This window comes from Fistularia commersonii, chromosome 2 (assembly GCF_037954325.1).
Source record: "Fistularia commersonii isolate RoL2024-O1a breed Wild chromosome 2, RoL_Fcom_v1.0, whole genome shotgun sequence".
NCBI classification, from domain to species: Eukaryota; Metazoa; Chordata; class Actinopteri; order Syngnathiformes; family Fistulariidae; genus Fistularia; species Fistularia commersonii.
In genome coordinates this window covers 2,828,188-2,845,269 of record NC_141285.1, presented here as the reverse complement: position 1 = coordinate 2,845,269, position 17,082 = coordinate 2,828,188, and the positions used below count along the sequence as shown (strand labels likewise).

Genomic DNA, 17,082 nt, shown 5'->3' with positions numbered 1-17,082 from the left:
CCTCATCAAATAAAAAGCCGGGCATCTTGGAATGAACTGTGAGGATACTCTTAATCTTTGATGAAGCCTATCTGATGAATAGTTAAATGAGAAAAAAAAAAAAAAGAAAGAAAAAAAGTGAAGGCTTGTCGGCTTTCTGACAAATATCTCACTCCGCTGCCGGGAAGTGTGGAAATAGGCACCGAGTTTAAAAAGATATTTGAAATGTTGTTTAATCAAGTGACATTAATGCATTAAGTCTTCTAGAAATACATTGATTGTAATCCAACTTGAGCTAAATACGAAACTATGTATTATCTAAGGCAGCCGTTCCCGAATGAGTATAATATCAAAAAAAAAAAAAGGAAAGTTTCCGGTCTCGATTCAATGAATGGAGCTAAAAACACATTCAAACCCACGAGAAGTAAAAATAGTCTGTCTTCTCCCACAGCTGCTTTAAGTCTTTTAAAATGAATGTATCTCACAAGCCATTCAATACAGGCGTGTTATCAGATTCAGAAGTCTACACCCAAATATAAAAACAGTTTTTTATTTTTTTATAAAAACCAGTGGGAGTTTAGAATTAGCCGGAGGAATCAAAAGAGTAAAACTGCGGTCAGATTCTTCCAATTGTCGGGCTCAACAATATCTTCCTCTGCAAAGAATACACTCGGCTCTTTTGTTCGTCGTCCCCCGGAGGCTGTGAGGAAAATGTAATATGAATTTGTCACCATCTAGTGCATTTCCAAACAGAATGAATGCATGTTTGATTTGATTGAAGCCATAAATAAATAAATACATAAAAAAAAAAAAAATGAAAAGAACAAACTGATAACTAGGAAACCGTGGCCCTGGAACCTCTTAGATACGGTTTACGCGTTAGTTTAGCATTATTAAGCTCCTCCAGGATTAGTGTGTTGTAGGATCCGGGCCTAAAAAGTTAGGAAACTCTACACGTTATGCATTTATCTAAGGTACACACACCTACTCCTGGAGGTCACGTTAGATATTCTGGGCGTAGAACCCCAAAATACAGCTGGTGCGAACGTTTGTACAAATCTTGGAAAACCTTCCTTGGTCTGGCACAAGAACATAATATTGGAAAGCAAACATCAGAGATCTGCCAGCATTTTCTTGCCATCACAAATATGTGCTCTTGGCTGCCAAGCACTGAAGTGATTCAACATCGGGCTACAAGAAGTGACCAAATAATAATGCGTTTAACTTAAAATCCGTCCTCCCGGGGATGCAAAGGAATCGGCGTCAGAGCATTGCAGTCCATGGATAGGAAAGTGATATTATTCAGATATTTGATTATAATTTATCAATTGGGTGCATCTCCAGCACTGTGCAAAGTTTAATCCGGCTCTTATGAGACGATTGGTAAACAAATTCTTCTGAAAATTCTCCTTGCTGATATTATGACCTTTAAAAAAAAAACAAGCTGTGCAACGAGAAAGTGTGAAAATAATGTTCTTAAATAATAATGCGGTGGAACCTCAGTGGTGGAACAAACTTCCAGAAGCAACAAGACTAGCATCATCTATCTCAACCTTCAAGAAACAGGTAAAAACTGTTCTCTTTCAGGACTTTTTACTGCGCTGATGCCCCAGATCAGGTTAGGCAGCAAGTTAGGCTATGCAGTGTGTGTGTGTGTGTGTACGTTTGTGTATGTCTTTGTCAAAAAAAAACAAAAAAAAAAAAAAACTCACAAGCTTACTGTTCTGTATATTTCCTGTACATCGTGTATTTGCAGTCCCTATGTCCTCTATTGTAAGTCGCTTTGGATAAAAGCGTCTGCCAAATGCAATGTAATGTAACATAATAATATTGCTGAAATGACTGGATAATTATTTCAGAGCTAGTTGTAATTTACTTTGATTTTTTTTTTTTTTTTTTTGAACCGACTATCATAATAGCGCCTGATTTGGTTGTATTAGATGTTTCGCTTCATTACTTTTTAAGCAGACAGGTTTCTTTATGAGTTCAGGTTATGTCTCATAACTAGCACACTTTGCTAGCCACTCCGAGTGCTACTACTAGCCAAAACCCTGGTAGTATTTACCCGATGTTGTTTACCCGACACAGATTGGTGTTTCCAAAATTGTCAACAGCCAGCAAGAAGCAATAACAAAGGGATACAGAATGCATACAGATGGACAGATGGACAGTTGTGTGCATGTGTGTGCGTGTGTGTGTGTGTGTGTGTGTGTGTGTGTGTGTCCACGCTTGCTCATTTGATTCTTTGATAAAAGCGAGATTGAGTCGGGGGCGAGTTTAAGGAACCCTTGATTCCATCGTGTTCAACGGCTGCAACGTCACATTGGGTTTTATTTATTTGCAGAGCGTAAATAAGTCAAACAATTCAAGCGTATCTGCCAGATCTGCGTCAGGCGGATACTGACAGACGCACATTTCTGGGAAGTCACTTACCGACGGCGAGCGAACGACCTTGAACTTTTGCAGTATCAAGCTACCTCATCTGCATAAGTAATTCAAGTTGTCACTTCAAATGCCGCTCATTGATTGTAACTTAATCGGAGAGATTGGGCCGCGGCGGATCGGTTTATTGTCATTTAGAAGCACGGGTGGAGAGTAAAGACTAAAATGTTTCTTTTTTTTTTCTTATATATTCATGTATATTGGACCCCTGCATCATTTCCTGAACCCCCACATTTGTGAGCGTGCAGACAAATAAAATCAGATGCCTCCCCGCTCGACTTTGAGCAACACCCCTTGTAATTTCCTACTGGCGGGCCGAGGTAGATCTTATGGTAAAGTGTTTATCTATAATAACAATCTCCGGCTCCATTTCCTTGTGGTTCGCCGGCAGGGAAAAGCTTCGTCCGTCCGACCGAGTGGAGTAGAAGGAGGACGCAAACCGTCACAGCTCCACTCGGATGTCATTACACCGTTTACATTCGCTCTCGCTCTGCTTCGAGTAGCCGCCCGTGTAGCTGCAGGTTTCTGTTGTTTTACCTCCGCGCAAAATTATCTTTGCCTGAGAGGAGATGAGAACCGGGACGCCAGCTGGGCTCTACATCTGCTTTTAAGCCGGGTTCCATCGAGCAGCGAGGCTCCGTTTACAGACATTTTCAAGGAAGGCTAAACACTATTGGCATTCTGTGTTACGCTATACTTCCTGCTCGGATATTGTACTACGTTACCGACGCGCTCGCCTGGTGTATCGGAGCTACGAGCGAGTTAAAAATCTAAATTTATATAGGAAAAAAAATCGAGGTTAAGTTAAATAGCTGAAAAACTCCCGTTTTAATGTCAGCTCGTGCGCGCGCCGTTCTGCATATTTGACAGAATCGGGTTACGAAGATAGAGGGAATAAAAACACGATGTCATTTCAACAGGGTGACTTTCACCGCAGAGCATATCATCACCGCTGGTCTGAGGCTAAAACCAAAAGCTAATATCAGAGCCCCTGTGTGATTGTTCAATACTATCAAATGTGTGTGTGTGTGTGTGTGTGTTTTCTAAAATGAGGTACAGTGCAATGACGCCTGTGTCAATGATTAATCATCTCCTAGTACGAGGGTAGTCTTATCGGAGTAAGATGACTTAAAAGTACGAGGACTCTCAATTTCATCTCTGCCCTCTTGTTGCGCCGTTCTTCATGAATAAGTGATCAGTCTCCCAATATTCCCCTTTGGGTTATTGCTCATTCTGCCGCCTCCGTAGCCTTGTAAAACCAACTTGAAGTGTTTATGGGAGATAAGAGCCATCGGAGGTCGCAGGCCCAATAACTCCTTTTATCGCCCAACGTTCTGCAGCGAGGGCCATTTCACGGGTGAATTTGCTGAAGACGAATTCTTAATTAGAGAAGTTTGTGGTCCAAGCATCAGAGGCCTAATGGAGATATAAAAGGATTCGCCAAAAGGGTATCTGCGGTATTGCTTGTTGGCTCGCTTTGTTACTGTCTCCTACGAAAAAAAAATAAAAATAAAATTCAACCCGAGTGCATCGCTCGGGGTTTTTCAAAAAAACACATCGCGACGATCCGTCGGTTCGGTTAAGGCCGCTTTCGTCTCGACCGCGTCCTTTCAAATGAGTTCAGGTCGTAGATTTTCATCTTATCTATATTAAAAAAAAAAAAAAATTGGCCTCGTCAATGAAAACCTTTGCTATTAAGGTCAGTGAATTTGATTTTCTATTTTTGTCATTTAAGTGCGTGACGGTTAATAATGAAATAATGATAATAAAAGCAGGATTTATCTCCACTCAATCAATACGTGCATGTGTGAAAGCGCACAAAATGACAACAAGAAAATATTCAAAAAAGTACACTTACGTGTGTGTAAAGAAAGAAATACCCGAAAGCTACGACAAGAGAGGATGTCTTCATTTAAACCTTTTTTTTTTTTTTTTTTCAATGCTCCTCTGGTATCATAAGGCCAGACAGACTAGCTCACATTTTAATAAGCCGTCTTGGCTTGGATTAAAAATCTCATGTTCCCAATCGCCCGCGTAATAAGCGAAGAAAAAAAAAAAAGCGTAAAATTAATTAGTCGTCTTCCCAGAATGGGGGGAGGGAGACAGATCTTACCCTCGATTGCATAATTTTAAAACTACATAATTATCTCGACTCCATCGCAACAATGAAGCAAGAGTTGATAGAGATGGCTCATCGTTTCTGGAGCTGAAAGTTACGCCGGTGCCAAAAAAAAAAAAAAAACGCTAAATCTGCAAAAAAGCATACATCCGATTTTCTAAAAGGTGGAAACGATATAACATTAATCAAGACCAACAACCTGCTGTGAAGCCCAGATTAACCATCTTTCGCTTCAATTAGACGGAGGATTGTTTTCGCGGGTCGGGTTGATTTTATCCGTCTCAAGCAAACGCCGAACTTCTATTACTATTTAACTAAGATTAGCTTTGAATCCACGATTAACCTTCGTAATCCCGCGCTCCAATCGAAAATGGCTGACTTGTCTTTGCAAAAAGAGAAGCCGCAATAATGTTTGGACGGAGGGGGGGAAAAAAAAAAATTAAATGAGGCAGCGTTCTCTGTCTGGCGCTCGGGTCGGGTAATGAAGATGAATCTTCGGACTAGAGAGCCATCTCATTATGAATCCAAACTGATGAATTCTTTTGCGTTCCGTGCAAGCATCTTTTAATAAAACTTCGCCGGGCGCATTGACAAGCAATTGCCGGCCATATCTTGCGGAGAATTAGGATTTACGTGCGGGAATGAGCGCCCGCCATTGTTTGGATGGCTGTATTAGAGAGTAATCACACATTAAATGAGTCATTTCTCCATATTTAACTCCAACTCGGGAGGTAATTGTTTCATTTGCCGGGCGATGACTTTTCGCCCGCGAAGTGTTTCTTGCATTAAATCACCGCATCGGGATGCTGCCCAGGAAATCATCAATCGGTAAAGATGTATTGACGATGGAAGTATACATTTTGGGCCGTTGTTTTGTTATGTCGTGTCGGTACAGCTTGATAGCTTTTCAGTAAAGGGTTTTCCATTCTAATGCAGATTGAATATTGTTTTTATTGTTGAATTTGTGACACAAAGAAATGTTTTTATCGATGCACTTTTTTCCAACTTTGCTCAAAGATTTTTTTTCCTACTTTTTTTTAAGTTAACCATAAACTATCATACAAATATAACAACTTTTTAATCACTTTTTTTTTTTTTCTTTGAGTGGCTGTTTACTCACAATTATTTTATTTTGACTTGTGATTCATTTATTTTCTTTGGCAATGTTTTTGAGGAGAAATGTAAAATATAAAAAAATAAATGAAGATGAATTATATCATAAAAACAAAAAAATAAATTTTAATATATATTAATATATATAAAAAATAAATAAATAATATATATATATATATATATATATATATATATCACCTAACAATTTGATAAATAGAGAAAATTCTGTGATTGTCCTATTCGAACTGACTTTTCTCAATTGCTTTGTCAACAAATGGCAGTAAATATACATATATGAAAAAAATAATTCATTATCTATACTGCTCACGTTGCACTCAGGTTTGCGAGGTTGCTGGAGCCGATCCCAGCTGCCCTTCGGAGCCTTGGGAGATATGATGCTCCCAGAGATATTTAACAATTCACTCTCTCATTCATTCATCTGATGAGCCCGCTGCATGTTTTCATGATTGTGGGAGGAAACCGGAGAACTTGGAGGAAACCCGGGTGGAGGGGATTTGCAAATTCTGCAGAGAGCCCCCCTGTTGGGATCGAATCAGGGACCTTCTCGCCACGGGGCTGAAGCAGCGACCACGTCACCGCTGTGCCACCAGTAAAAATAAACCGCAAATTACAAAAAAAATGCTTCGCTTTGGTTTTTTAACGTGTTCCTTTTAGTCAAATTCCCGCTACAAAGTCCAAGCCGGAAATCCTCATCATGACATCGAGTGTATTTCTACAAACCAGCAGTAAAATGATGGTTGTGGTTTTTTTTTTTTTTGGAAGCTTAAAAGCTGACATGGAGTGCCACACTTAATCCCTACTTTGCTCCAGACCTTTCCGGAAAGATCACAACCCACACCTTGTAATCCTGTTGCAGTTTATTAAGCAGATATGATGTAAAGAGGAAACGGCGGAGGATGAAAACTCAGTCTGAGGCCGAAGGCGAAAAAATTTTAAAGAAAGAAAGAAAATACTGCAAGTAAAAACTAGATCGTTTTCTGTGCAAACCAATAAAAGGTTGTCAAATGTAGTGAAAAAAGTGAGGACGTCCTGCAGAACTGTCGTGTATTCAAACATTACAGCTCTTGTGTGACAAAATAAAATCTCTTCCCATCTGTTAAAATGCAAATCTTCCCATCTAATTCTCATATGATTGTTAAATACCGGCGACAGTGTAGTAAATCCCGGCGGCCAAAACAAATTTCCAGAGATAAAACGCATAAATTGAACATGTGATGTGATGAAGTACTGAAGTATTTATCCACCGCTAAAATTGTGTTAGCGCTCCCATCGCCGGTTCGATTTCGGATTCTGCGATTCCGCGTGGGTTTCCTCCGGTTTCCTCCCACGATCCAAACACGTGCACGATCCAAAAACGTTGCATTGCAGAGAATGCATGGCTGTATACGTGCACAAACCAAACCCCACCGTCACCTCGAGTGCAGGATATAGATAATGAATAAAATGCGTTTTTTATATAAATGTCTCACAGAAAGTAGAAATAGCATTTTTTTTTCAACTTTTTTTTCCAAATGAGTCATCATCGCTCACATTCATCTGATGTGGATCTTTCAGTTTTCTGTCGTTTATTACAACCTATTTCTCGATGCTATTTATTGTCGCCTTTTTATTTCTCAATAAAAGGAATAATGTGTATTGTTCTCCAAATAGTTAAAAATAGTAGGCATTAAATATTAAGTAAAGATTAAAATAACCGCCGTGTCTTCTCACAGTCAAATAATCGGGGATTATAATTATCAGTAAATCAAACATCGCCGAACAACAGGAGAGGCACATCGGACATCTGCCGCGGAAAACACTGTCGAAAAGCGGAAACAATAAACGATATAATTATATGATTAGAACGACTTAACGGATGCTAGGATTATAAAAAAAAAAATAAAAAAAAAGAATAGAAATATCCATCTGCAAAGGCATTTAATCGAGCAAAGCCCGGAAATTGTAAAAATATTCACAGTCCCGGATGATTTTTATCATCGCGTATTAACATAGTGATATTACGAATAAAAGAAAGTACTTAATCTGTTTATGGAGTACGCTGGGCGTGGCTGGAGCCGAACCAAACACGGCTGTAGGCGTCGATAAAGACAAGACTATGAAATCAATAGCACGCGCGTTAAATTTGCTTCACAAAATTGAGAGGAAATCGCCAACTTGTGTAATCGCTATCCAGATTGAGGGATAACAAAGCGGTTTCCAGAGTAACATCGTGTTGCACAAGTCCAACATGGTCAATGACGAGAGCCACAGAATGAAATCAATTCCTTGTATCTTGTTTGTCTCTATATGACATGTGAATGGGAGTGAATGGTTGTGTGACTCAACATGCATCCCTGCTATTGATTGGCTGGTTGAATCTCACCTCTGGTCCAATGACAGCCGTGATTGGCTCCAGCGTCTGACTGAAGGATAAACAGTATAGACAATGCAGCAAATGTACTAATTCATCTATGTGGAATATGTATATAACTATGACATCATATTTGAGTGTATTTTTTTTTTTTTTTTTGATATGTACCTGTCATTGATGCAGAGAAAATCTAAATAAAAATAGAGATAAGAAAAAAAAAATCAATTAATCTCATAATGACATATTTTTGGTTGTTACGTGATGTCCTACATCATTGAACCCCATTAAAATAGAGTTGTGTTTTTTTTGTTTTAATAAATATTTAATTTAACAGTTTCATAGCTTTAAAAACAAGAAGAAAAAAAAATTCTCTCAACCTGTGAAGCGCTTTTCATCTTTTGTTGTGAGTTGCTGTATTTCACAGATATCGGCATTGAATAAATTTGTTTTCCTCAATATTTAATAACATAATAATAATCTTTTTATTTATTAATTATGTATTAATTTTTTGTGATCATTTCTAACAGTTTCATAGCTTTAAAAACAAGAAGAAAAAAATTCTCTCAACCTGTGAAGCGCTATTCATCTTTTGTTGTGAGCCGCTGTATTTCACAGATATCGGCATTAAGAAAATTTGTTTTGCTCAATATTTAATAATAATAATAATCTATTTATTTATTAATTATGTATTTTTTTGTGATAATTTCTAACAGTTTCATAGCTTTAAAAACAAGAAGAAAAAAAAAATTCTCTCAACCTGTGAAGCGCTATTCATCTTTTGTTGTGAGCCGCTGTATTTCGAAGATATCGGCATTAAACACGTCCGCTTTCTCGCTTTCTGGCACACAATGGGACTGAAAGGAGCTCCCTGGTTTTTGTCAAACTCACACGATTGTTAATAAATTACCTAAAACTCACAGGAATCAGCTCATTCTCGAAAAGCATGACACAGTTATCCTGAGTTATGTTACGCCATGGCGTCGGATTACTTACATTAAGCACTTAATCATAGGTACCTATCTCCTTTTAGAGGAGACATTCATGAAATATTGATTATCATCTCTTTCCAGTTTAAAATCAATGTATTCTCATTGTAATAGCGAGACTTGGCAGCGTCCACAACTGTCTGCACTGAACATGAAGAATGAACGCATTCCCCACAGGAGATACTCTTTCATTTTGCGATTGACAGCTGGATAGATCCATCCGACCCGTTCCACCGCACAAAAAACCCGCGCACCTTGTAAAACAGGCTTCCACCTATTATTTCTGCAAGACCTTTTTGATACCAATTAATATGCAGACGTTTGTTTTCCGAAGGCTCTCGGAAATTCCACCTCCCAGGTCAGAGAAGTGGATCATTCGACACGTTTGCTGACAAATATCTCGTATCATTATCGCTCTTGACCACTTCTTTTAGAGATTTTCATCCTTGTATTTGCCTGTAAGAGTCTGATGATGAAGCAGGCGGAGACAATTCCAGCACGGCATTAAATCCAACATGCATTGCATTAATAATGAGCGGTACGACGACGCAATTAACATTACAAATGATCGTAACGACTCGCTAATTATTACTATCCACCAGTGTGCATCTGAGGAGCCGAGAGCAATTTAGCGCGGGAACATTAGGTGACGGCAGCATGAGACTACAAATATAAAACGACTGCGCATCTCTGGACATTTAAAACTGAGGTGACCTTTGGCTGCATATTCTTCAGACATTTTTTTTTTTTTTTTTTTTTTTTTTCAACGGACTCTAACCCCCGACCCTTTCCATCGTCGGGTCGCCGAGCCGGGAAGGAATTTTTTTGGTAGAAACCAAATCGGTATTGGATTGATGAATAGACTGCTCTTTTCTTCCCACAGACTTACACTGATAAAAAGGAGAGGCTACAGAAAGATGGTTTTAGCAAAATGATCAGAATTTCCACATGCCCCAATTACATTTGGAAGTCTGGAGAGAGGAACGAGATTGAATTCTTTGTGATTCGCTTTGGATATATAGAGAGCGGGTGACTTTTTTCTATTTATTTAGTTTTTTTTTTTTTTTTTTTTTACTATGGGCTACCGAGCAGCTTCCAATTTAAATGTATCCAGCGCTCTTAAAGCATTTATGTTACTGCTCAGCCGAGTGTGGCGCATTGAGGTAGAATTTGGTATACAAGTCCTGAAATATAACATTTTTTAGTCCAGCTCAGACCTATTGATAGTCTATCAATGTATAAAATATATTAAAAAAAAAGTGGGGATTGGGAGAAAAGTTGAATCATTCATTGGAATAGTTTCAGGATGTAGCCAATGTGCATGAATGCGATTTTTCTTTTTTTTTCTTTTTTTTTTCTTCGCTTTTTTTGTGCAAGACCAGTTTCCTCCTCACATCCACAGCCATACAAGAAATTTTTACGGAGTTGCCCAAATGTACAAATGAGAGAGTATTTTGGATTTGGGAAAATAATTTTTTTTTTTTTTTCTTTTTTTTGCAAGATATTAGGTACACCTTCCATTTGAACAGCAGATGATCGATAATCATTACTTAAAGTACCACGGATAGCTCCTAGCATGGACCAGTATCTTCCTCAGCGATGATCGCGAGGCATCATAAAAACCAGTCAAAAGTCTTTATATAATTCCTTATTATCATGTGTGTGCTCACGTGTGTCAGTGTGTCTTTGCGAAAAAATTAATATTAACGGTATATCTACATGCAAGACTTTATATAAGCTGCCACAAGCTTAACTTGAAGAGTCGGGAACAAAACGACGGCGGCGTGGACGGTAAAGGGACGATCGTTCGCCTTTTCTTTGTAAAACACACCCTTACCGTGACAAATCAAAAAATCAATTTCAAATTTAGACGGATCTTCACCTTTCGAACAAATGTCAAACGCCGGCGCTGATCTTGGCAAGTTAGGTCGCTTGACATTTTCTTCTTATGTGTATTCATCTGCTCCCTTAAGATGATTAGCGGTGGAATATAAAAGTACGGGGAAGAAACACAAAAAAAGACAAATATCCTCAGTATACTCGTGTAGAATTATGAGAATTGTAGCCGTAGTTTCTTTTACAACTCACCGACAAACACTTGATCTTTATTTAACGAGGATCAAAACGCTGACTGGGTTCAATATGCACATCACTCGTGAAGCCACTTTTTAAACGATGTTCTTTTGTTAGCGTGCGTGATCTTTAAATCCAAATATTAATTACAAGGCCCTTAACTCCGGAGCGCTGCTCGAGCCATTAAACCGCTCTCGGTGAAAATACGGTTCCGTCTCTCGCTACTTTAGAATAAATTTGACGCATATAAAACGATAGAGGTTGATCAAAACAAATCACAGTCCGCTGACTTTAAAAAAAAAAAAAACAAAAAAAAACACGTGACATATAATCCGTGTTAATGAGGAAGGCTTGAGGTTAAAAAAAATAATAGCTTAACCTACGATCGAGTGGAACGATAAGCTACGATTCCCGCGAACCCTTTCCCTCAGACTTCCGGGGGGGGGTTTTGACGACGATGAAGACGCCGCTCTGAAAACACGCGGCTGCGACAGCGACGATGCTGCTTTTCCTAATATCGCGCTGCCGGTGCACGTGATGGGTACCAGCCCTTATGCGGTGTTCAGCATATGGACCGGGGCGGATCTTTGCACCTCCGATCATCGCCTGCTTGCACACTCATGAATTATGGAATTCGGCACCAATATGCAAATGCGGGCATTAGCCTAGTTATGCCCCTGTACAGTAAGTTACACTGACTTATCTATTATGTATGAGCCTAGAATTGGAGTGAAGAGGTCCTGGCAGTCGGCTCCTTGGCCCACTCTCAGTTCTTCGCTCTCACATCACCAAAGACCGCTAACAACGGGAGAGGGAGCGCCGAAACGCTAGCTTTCTTCCGCTCCGAAGACTCGGGACAATTAGAGCCCGCTTCCACGCTCAATTGCCAAGCTACTTAAAATAACAATGGCTTCCGCAGGATTTAGAAGCCTGAAAGATACATAGGGAATAAGCATGAAGTTGTTGCTAATCCTCTAATTTCCCCCCACAAGGCAGATATGAAATACTCATCTGATCAGTAATCAGTCCACGGGGAAGGCAAACAGGGAGGATAGAGCGCACGCAAAACAGCCCCGTGCACGGTATTAACATCACAATGCGGAACAGGCGAGTACGCCCGTGACCTAATCGCGGAGGCGTTAGTATCCAAAGTCGAGGAAAAAAGGCAGAGACGAGAAAAAAGCGGTCGGGTCAAACGAACCCGGTTTAGGAATCACATATTCCGCTCAGGCTCGGAGGCATAATGAAGTCGGCCTGCAGCTTTGAGACGAACAAAGCTATAATACGCTGTGATCGCGGTCAATCAGGAAGCACATGACAGCTGACAGCTTCTATTTAACCAGCCGCCCGGGAAATATTGATACCTTGTCCCTGTAAACCAGGTCACTATAGTAACCGGAGCGAGTGGACACATTTTCTCTAGACGTCTAACAAGACCTTATACATGCGAGTCAAAATGGAATTATCCTGACAATAGAAGTAACGGCGACATAGGAATGGATCAAACTATTGCAAAAGCATACGACTGTTACTTTTCACATATTTGTAGTTCATACTTCTGGAACCCTCCCTCCCGAGGCTGTGCACAAACAGTTTCTTAAATATAAGTCTTTTCTTTACTGATCCGGCTTCAGCACAAGCAGATTGCTGAGTTTGCAACAACTAAACATACCGGATGGCGGGGGGGGAAATATAACAACTGAAAACAAAACCCGGTTGCTGGCATTACGTACAAAGGCCCTTCTAACATGATATGGCGTTCATTGGTAGACCCTAAATATCCTATATTGGGAGTAAATGGTTGCACGTGTTCTCCATATGTGGCTCTGCCATCGACTGGCCATCGGTCTGGGTTGAACCGCGCCTCTCGTCCAATGACGGCCAGAATAGCCTCCAGCATCCTCGCAACCCCGAGTGCAGGATAAGTGTTTTAGATGAATGCATGAGTGACATGATGCACCCATCATGCTATACTGACAGCTATACTTACAATTCATAGCAACCGCCTGCAGGCCAGTGAATACCCGCAAGTAGTCACAGTGATGACGATAAACGCGAAGGTACGAACAACAATGGCGATATGCTGCTTGTAATGTTGCTTTTGCTATTTGATGTCAGAAAAAAAAATTTAATAAAATCTTTGGCAAGAAAATTTTAATCAGAGATAAGGCCTATTTTCAACAGGTTTACCAAAAAAAAAAAAAAAAAAAAGTTGTGAAGCAAAAGTAAATAATGCCTATTTTCAACAGATTTACTGAGATAAAAAAAAAAAAATCTTTGGTAAACAGAGATAAATCAGAGATAATGCCTATTTTCAACAGATTGCCATTAAAAAAAAAAAAAAAATTGGAAGCAAAGGTAAATAATGCCTATTTTCAACAGATTTACCAAGATAAAAAAAAAAATCTTTGGTAAGCAGAAGTAAATCAGAGATAATGCCTATTTTCAACAGATTGCCAAAAAAAAAAAAAAAAAAAAAAAAAAAAAATTGGAAGCAAAGGTAAATAAGACATAATGCCTATTTTCAACAGATTTACTGAAAAAAATATTTGGCAAACATAGGTAAATCAAAAGTAATGCCTATTTTCAACAGATTTGAAAAAAAAAATGGGAAGCAAAAGTAAATCAGAGATAATGCCTATTTTCAATAGATTTACCAAAAAAAAAAAAAAAACTTAAACAAAATAAATGAATAAAATAAAAATGTAACACATATATGTATATATAAACTTGAAATTTAGCCTTGCAGCTCTTTTTTTAATGTACCTCTTTTTCGATAACTAAAAATTTGACCACATCAAAAACAAACACCAACCGATATCTTCAATCAATAAATAAATAAATGAATGAGAAAAAAAAAAAAAAAAAAAGTATTTTGACTTCAATTCGGCTCTCACTGGGAAATCAAAGCCTTGAGATTGCATCGTACAAATATTATGGCCAAAAAAAGCTGGCTCTTTCATGATAACTCTCTCCGGGGGGGAAGAAATAAACCCCCCCCACCCCTCAGTCCTTCGCCGGAATTAATTTGCATTTTTAATATATATCCCTGCATGCCTTGGCTAATAGCGTTCATTCTTAAATCCAACAAACACAACCTCATCAAATATTAATTCCACTCTTGTTATTTTCTATTGCTCTTGATTGGGAACACATGGAGATGAAGAGAAATCCACTTTTGTCTTGTTCTCCTTCCCGCCCCTTTCTCTGCTCAAGTGGATCCAACTGGTTAAACTCCATTTAACAAAAAAAAAAAAAAATAGAATACAAAATAAAAAAAAAACAAGAAGCTCCTGGAGCTCCCTGATGAGAGGAGGGGGTCAACCGGACCCCCCATGCCCAGCCAAGGTGCACCTTCTTCGGACACGGATCCCTGGGACGCCTGCCTGGAGCTCCGGAGAAACAACATCTCACTTTCTCCGTTTTTCTTAAACGTTTTTCTCAAAAACTCCATCGCGTTGTAAAGTCACATCCGGTGACCCGACGTATTCCTCCGGCCGTACATCACAGAGACACCCTCAGGATTCTTTGGGGATTTTCCAAATCATAACATCTCCCAGAGCTGCCACGATCTTTTACGGCCACGCTTGTAAACACGCGGTGTCGCGGAACTCCCCCGAAATATTCCCCGTAACTTATTCGATCTCTTCAAAAAGCATTTTTAAACAAAGCCGAACGATGACCTCATCCCTGCTCTGGTTCCGGATAAACAGGAGATCCATTCATGAGGTCCATTCGGGTATGAAAATAACGAGTGTGATCCCCCGCTCCGGACCCCCCCGACCCCATTTTTATCCCGACCTTTTGCCCCTTTTGCAAATTCTAAGGGTCCTGCAAAGGAAATAGTTGATAGAAGACCCAAAACATTAACACCCCTCCCCTCGGCAGAATGTTTCTATTTGGGACTCGAGAAAGACTCACCCTTTTTTTTTTTTTTTTTTTTTTTTTACCACCAGGGAGGAGGCTCTCTGAAAAAAAAAAACTCTGTTTTATTCCAGCACAGATGGCGCTCCGCTTAAACACAGGCTCATTTGGGGGGAAAAAAAAAAAAAAAAAAAAAAAAAAAGCACCGATTCGCACAAGTTGCACCGCGATAATTAAAGGTGAACCGCGCAGAACCGGACTCTCGTGCGATTCTTGACGGCGGGGAGGGGGGGACTTGGCACCGGGGATTTCACCATCCGATACTCGATACCGACATCTCCGCACGAAGGCCACATCAACATAAGGGAGGGTGGCGATCGGCGTATCCTGACATCCGTCACCTGTCAATCATCAGCCTCCCGTTTGAAAGTCAGCCTCTCCATCTCTGGCTGTTAAAACTTGTGTAAAAACACATTTCTCATCCGCTGGTAACAAAAGCAAAAGTTTATATGTCAAAAATGACATCACATCGCGATGGGGTTATTATTCCCGCGGGGTGTTCGATATGAGTTCAACGCCATGTGATCAATATTTCAAAGATTAGGCGTTTTTTTTTTTTTTATTCGTGCCGGAGGGAGGCGGAGGGTGGGCTGCTATGCAGGAAAAAAAAAAAAAATACAAATAAATTAAATTAAAAAAAAAACAAAAAAAAAAAAAAAAAACAGCTGCGTCTTTGCGGTGTGAAAGAGCGTGGGTGAGGTGCCACGCAAAGTCAATTTAAAAAAAAAAAAAAAAAAAAAAAAAAAAAATGATAATAAATAAATAAGAGGAGAAACTGGTTACCTCGCTCGGCGGGGATGTCAGCGCGCCTCTCCGGTCCGGGATGATCTCAGGAGCTGGCGATGCTGCTGCTGCTGCTGCTGCTGCTGCTGCTGATGATGATGATGATGCTGATGATGCTGATGATGATGATAAAGATGATGGTCGAGCACGGAGCGCACTTTTGCGCACAGTCGATCCCCGTAAGAGAAGGAGAAGCGTCCGTTTCTCCCGTCGGCTGCTCTCATCACTGATTCATTTGAAAGCAGACACCGGGAGGAGGGAGGGAGAAGAAGATGAGGAGGAGGAGGAGGAGGAGGAAGAAGAAGAAGAAGAAGAGGAGGAGGAGGCACGGAGTCCTTGTTTATTCAAAGTAAATAACTCGACTCCCCTCTCCTGCACACGCAGACGAGCCCGGTGCGTCGGGGAGTTGTGCCGGAGCCGCTGCTTTGCATGGCAGGCTGGAGGGAGCGGGGAGGAGCCGAGCAGACCGTCAGATGATCCGGGCAAGGTGCTCCCCCCTTCAACCGAGCCTCTGCACCCCTCACACCCTCCTCCTCTTCCTCCTCCTCCTCCTCCCAACCCTTCTAATCTCTCCATCGGAGCCTCCACATGCCGTGTTTCCATCAGTGAAGAGGATCTGTCTGCGGCCGGGCGGCATCTCTGCAAGGTTGCAGCTCGCCTCTTTTTGTAAGATCCATCCAGACAAACTTCTCCCGTGCAACTTAATGCACAAGTGCAAAATGCGACGGCGTGCTGATAATAACATGTAATGCTTTATAAAAGTCTCGAAATGCTCATTTCAAATGTAATATCAGAACTTAAAAGTCAGTGATATTGCATGTGTGGACACCATTAAGAGTAGAAACATTGCAGGATAAAGAAGAAAAAAAAAAGCCCATTGAACATGAATAAGCCTTCACATCTTGAAAAAAAATAAGTAAAATGACATGAAATAAAATAAGTCAAAATAAAGTCAAATAAAATAAAAATAAATCAAATTGAATGAAATACAATTAAACTAAATTAAATAAAACACATTGAAATAAAATGAAATAAAATAAATAAAATAAAATAAAACACAATTACATTAAATTTAATTGAATCAAATCAAAATAAAATAAAATAAAATAAAATAAAATAAAATATAAAGATGAATTAAAATAGAATATACAAATAAATTAAACATAATTAAACACAATAAAATAAAATAAAATAAAATAAAATAAAATAAAATAAAATAAAATAAAACACAATTACATTAAATTTAATTGAATCAAATCAAAATAAAATAAAATAAAATAAAATAAAATAAA

General features: G+C 39.5%; 1 protein-coding gene across 2 annotated transcripts in view; it reads right to left on the bottom strand.

The window, feature by feature from the left end:
• Positions 1-16,233, bottom strand: part of hs3st1l1 (heparan sulfate (glucosamine) 3-O-sulfotransferase 1-like1) — a 28,828-nt gene extending 12,595 nt beyond the window's left edge. For both annotated transcript variants that reach the window (XM_086161060.1, XM_086161069.1), the window contains exon 1: positions 15,791-16,233. The gene's annotated coding sequence lies outside the window, so the exon portion shown is untranslated. The remainder of the gene's footprint in view (positions 1-15,790) is intronic.
• Positions 16,234-17,082: the final 849 nt, after the last annotated feature.